The sequence below is a fragment of the Monodelphis domestica genome, chromosome 5 (genome assembly GCF_027887165.1).
Source record: "Monodelphis domestica isolate mMonDom1 chromosome 5, mMonDom1.pri, whole genome shotgun sequence".
Classification (NCBI taxonomy): Eukaryota; Metazoa; Chordata; class Mammalia; order Didelphimorphia; family Didelphidae; genus Monodelphis; species Monodelphis domestica.
Genome location: NC_077231.1, coordinates 322,394,541 through 322,399,629, shown reverse-complemented (window position 1 = coordinate 322,399,629; position 5,089 = coordinate 322,394,541). Strand labels below are relative to the sequence as shown.

General features: G+C 55.8%; 1 long non-coding RNA gene across 1 annotated transcript; it reads right to left on the bottom strand.

Moving 5' to 3' along the window:
- Positions 1–1,623: 1,623 nt before the first annotated feature.
- On the bottom strand, positions 1,624–4,517 carry LOC103097533 (uncharacterized). Its single transcript, XR_473809.2, has 2 exons — positions 4,377–4,517; positions 1,624–3,906 (listed from the first exon to the last, which is right to left on the bottom strand). It is a non-coding gene; the product is annotated as an uncharacterized LOC103097533 (long non-coding RNA).
- Positions 4,518–5,089: the final 572 nt, after the last annotated feature.

The window sequence follows — 5,089 nt, the reverse complement described above, 5'->3', positions numbered from 1 at the left end:
GCCTGGACTGCACTCTCCCCTTCCTTTTTTTTTTTAAACCCTTACCTTCTGTCTTAGAGTCAATGCTGTGTATTGGCTCTAAGACAGAAGAGTGGTAAGGGCTAGACAATGGGGGTCAAGTGACTTGCCCAGGGTCACACAGCTAGGAAGTGTCTGGGGTCAGATTTGAACCTAGGACTTCCCATCTCTAGGTCTGACTCTCAATCCACTGAGCCACCCAGCTCCCCCTCTCCCCTTCCTTCTTTCTCCCTCTCCTCCTCGAGCACCATCTTGTTGGCGGATCCTTTCTGTCCCCCCATCTGCTCGGCCTCCCTCCCAAATGCCATGCTTTTTGGAGTCTTCTTGTTGGATATGTCCTTCTCTGCCCACTCCCCAGGGCTCATGCTGCTGGCTGATCCAAGGAGGGTCGGCATGTTCGCTAGGTGCTGTGCAAGCTCTTCCACCCTATGCAAGTGACGGCCATTGTCTGCCACCTCGGCAGGGGAGAAGGCACCTTCTGTGGGGTGTCCCGGCTCGCCTGTCTGTCTGTCTGTCTGTCTGTCTGTCTGTCTGCCATACAGGCTTTGGGCTCCTACGTCCGCCCTGTCACACCGTCTCTGACTTGGGCTGGCCCTGCCATGTGTCTGTCCTTGTCCAGTCACAGCCAGGCCCCTCCTCAGGGTTCTCGATTCCCTTTGGGGCTGTGTGTGGCTCCCGAATCAAAGGAAACCCACCAGTCTGCTGGAGGAGCTGCTGGCCTCATCAATGGCCACAACCCCAAACGTTTGGAGGAGGCGAAACTTTGTCATCCCGCGAAGTCCTGCACGCAGCTCTGTATTGAACATTCTCCCGCCCCTGCGGAAGAGCCGCCATCGTTCGTCTCCTTCCTGGATGGCTCCTGCTGACCCCAGCACAGCCGAAGGCAGCACCCCTTTGACATGACCCTGACACAAAGCCGATATTTATGGTAAAGCACTAATGCAACCCCCGAAGTCCATAAGTGACTCATTGTTTCATGCATTCATTCCTTCATGGCGTGGAGGAAGATGGGACTGAAATCTGAGGAAAATGGGAGAGACCAAGATGGTAGCTTGTTCCCTCCACTGCTTCTCATTGAAAAGAAGACAAATGGGCAGAGAGCGGACCTTTCCAGGTTGTATACTGCCAGGGAACTCGGAGTTCCCTTTAACAATGACAAGATGAACAGCGTATCTCCAGCTCGCTTAGGGCTCACGATGCCAACAGACTCCGCTTGGATCTTCAATCTGGAGGCTGTATAGTCCCTCTTTCATTTCATAGAGGAAACTGAAGTTAATGGAGGGGAAGGGTGACTTGCCCGGGGTCACATAGGAAAGGATGCTTTGGGTTCATTTGAACTCAGATCTTCTGATAAATCCAGCCCCTTCACCCAATCCTATGCTCCCCACCTCTCCTGAGGTCAAGACTGAGGTCTACGCACCTCTACATACCTTTGGCCAGGCAGAGCCCGGTGATTGCAGCTATGCCACATACAAAGCAGAATTTTTCCCTCAGGAGGGAAACCAGTGATGGCAGAAAGGGAAGGCTCCTCCTCTCCAGGCACAACAACTGATTTCCCTCCTCAGGGCTACGAGGCTCTTCACTTTATGGAAAGGTTGAAATACATTGTCTGAGAAACGGAATTTAGTTTTATTTTTGTGATTTGCACAATCCTTACACATGGCATCCAGTAACACGTACTAGCCCTTGTGGGCACCCTCCATTCTAGGTACAGTTCTCAAATAAACAGCTGACCTCATTCGAGAAAACGGAGTCTGGATTCCATCATAGATGAGCAATAAATCAAGGTCGGCTACAGCAGAAAAGCACAGTAAGAAGGCAGGAGGGTCTCGGTCTGTTTGGGTGAGTAAATCTTGCTCAGCCAAAATCCTGCCTCTGAAGTGTGCAGAAGTAGCTGCGCGCCGAAGGCTGTAGCCAAGAAGGGCTGAAGACTCAACTCTGAAAGTGCCCAATTGTCACTCTCGCAAGAAAGGGTGGAATGTCTTTCTCGACACAACATTCGGCCACGTGTTGGTGTCGTGTGGAAATCGACCAAACTTGTTCCATCTCCAGTCAGTTGTGTGTTTGTTTTGTTTTGTTTCCTTTTGCGTTGGCCCATTTGCCTGTTGTCTTTAGAGACGTTGGCATGAGTTTATTTTCAAATGGTCCTGCCTTTGGGCTGTTTACAGTTAAAATATTTGCCATAAATAGGAACCCACACAGAAGCCGGCAGAGCCCCAAAATTCAGGTATGACCTGTTTTTCTGGGCCCCCTCAGACAGCAATCGTGCTTAGTTCAGTTATTGTGTTGTCAGGAAGTTGTCTGAGAATGAGAGACTTACCGCATGAGCCTGAGTATGGTGCACGTTTCCCCTCCAATATGTACCTTTGAAAGTCACCTTCGCCCTGTATTTGAGCACTTCCAGCTTAGAAACCGTAAGTTGTGTATCGGGAGCCTCCACCTCCGTGAAAAGCACGGCTGTCTCCGGGCAGATGGGAAATGCCCACCCAACCCTGGTTGTTTTGAGATTCCATCAAATGTCACTGATTGAACCAAAGGTGCCACGTCAGTGTGGATAGAATGCATGGAAATGAGAAGACTCTAATGCCCAACCGAGAAACGGACTCTGTGCGAAATGTTAAGGCGAAAAGCATGGGCGAAGGAAAAGTTCTCATCAGGAGTGACCTTTTGTGTGCCGGAAAAGGGACGGATGATGACAAACTGTGTCAGAGCGTCTGGATGTGGTCTGGGGGGGGGCGCCTGGGTGCGTTCAAGGGGCTCCTGATGAAAATGGGAAGAAGAGAATGGCTAAAATGCGCCCCGACCTAGACGTAATTCCGGGAGGAACGGTGTCGCAGTGACACGTGTTCGATGGAGTCTTTAATAAGCCATTCAGAGATCACGAAAGGAGAGACTATAAGGGGTGGATGTTGGCTGGGAACCCTGAATTTACTCCACCGCTCACTGCATTAGGGAAGCGGATCAAATCGCTGGGGACAGAATCTCCACCGAGTCCGTTGTGCTTGGACTGAAAAGATGGCGTCTACCCAATGGCGTGGATGGTAGCGAAGACGGCGTTGGTGGGAAGACGAGGGTGGCATGACACCTTGGAGGATGGTTTCACTTTGGGAGGTGAGGAAATGGAAGAGGAAGGAGAACAGGATGAAATGGGGGAAGGCGATTGCTCACAAGTGCCCAGGAAAGCAGTCCGGATCGAAGAAAGTCCGGCTTGTTTTCAGGACCTTGAAAAGGCTTTGAAGGGACGTGCCTGCATCACGCACGAGTTAGGAGGGCACCAAAGGGGTGTTTTGTCTTTCTGAGTTACCTCCCTGGGATCGCGCTCCATTTGGGGTCCTCGTCTGTCCGGGCTCCTACGGTCAAAGGGGGTGAAGACGTTTGCTGGTGCTGAATTCTGGGTCACACGCTGGCATAGGCTGTCGTCAGGGGCCTCAGAGCGGCGCTCCAGGGTCAGCGCTATGGTCAGCGAAAGAGTCCTCCACGTGGGAATCATTTCCCTGATGCAGATGCTGGACATTCGCCTTCCAGAGGCTGTCCACCTCCGGGGCTGCAGAAGCGTTTTTCGGGGTTCAGTATTGATTGTCCTTCATCCTTGGATTAATACGTGAAAAGGCAGCGACGAAGTACCTCTTGATGAGAAGGTGATGGACCGGAAGGCATGGCCGCCTGGAGAGTTTGGGGAAGCCTTGCAGGGGCCTCCGAATTGGCCCCTTCCGTGTCCCGGGGAGGCTAGTCTGGGGGGGCAGAAGCAGGAGAAGTCAGGGCTGTCGGGGAAGCCATCTAGGAAGAGAAGGTCAAGGCTGGCTCTGGGCCTGACGGATGGAGGCTTCGGCTGCTCCTTCCCGAAGGCCGGATCTCGCTGTGGTCGTTCCGTGCAGCCGTGGTCAAGGGCTGAAAAAGGAATAAAGCAGACCGTCCGTCCGTGGACTAGAGAAAGGCGGATGTGAGAGAGCGCCAGGGCGCGGCTGCCGCTGGACATCGAGTGGCGGCTCCGCACGAGGACCCCCGACCTCGGCCCTGGCCTGGGACCTTCTCCTCCGAGTCTCTCCTCTCCCACAGATGGCCTGCATGGAAGAGACTCGTCTGTGACCCGCTCACGTGGGCTCTAGAGCACGCGAGCCCATGGCCGCCGCCTCGGGAATGAGGGAGACTTTGGTCTGAGGTCCGCCTCGAGCCCCCTCCCCTAACGACGCTCCAAGGGGTCTGGAGCTGCCCAATGGCCGGGGTCGGTTCCAAAGAGGGTCTCCCTCCCCAGGCCGCAGCATCGGCCATGGCAGCCTGTCCCGGCCGGCCGGCCCGTGCCCTCCTGGACGTCCCTCCTGTTCTCCAGGCTGTAGATCCGGGCCGTCTGCTGGCCCTACCTGAGCGCCTTCTTCCTGGCTTTCTCTTCCTTCTCTTTACGGTCTTTACAAGGCTCTCCAGGAAGGGGCCGGTACTCCGGCGCCGGTCCTCGGCTCAGCGCGCTGTCATCCTTCCGCCATGACTGCTGGCTCAGCGCGCCGGCTGTGGGCAGCGCTGAGGCGAGGGCGGCTCCTGAGCGCGTGACCTCATCGGGACACAGTGCAGAGAAGCACCCACAGCAATGAGGGAGGCTGAGGGGAGATCACCCCATGGGGGAGGCGCTGGCAGGAGGGGCGGGGAGCTCCCCACGGGGTCTCCGACTTCCAGGAAGGCAGGGAAGGGTAGAAGGGGCTGAAGAGGAGACGTTGCAGGCACGGAGGGTCGCCAGAGCCCAGAGAGGAGTCTTGTCTGCAGAAGAGCCAGGAGAAGGCCGTGAGGGAGCCTGGGACGGCCGAGGGTGCCGGGCTGTGAACCCCAAACAGAGCATTCGGCGGGGCTCCTGCTCGACCTAAGGAAGCCCTGGAGGTTACTGAGGGGGGAGGGGGTGGCGTGGCCTGGACTGGATGGAGGAGGGGCAGAGGCTTGAGGGTGGCGGGGTGCCAGGGGTCAGCAGGGGCCCTCGAGCTTCCTGGGGAAAAGCCACAGCAAGACGGGGCCCAGCTGCCAACCCTGCAGGTCTCTTCCCAGAAGGCAGGCTGCTTCCTCTGCGCCTCCAGGGCTGGTGACCTGGCCT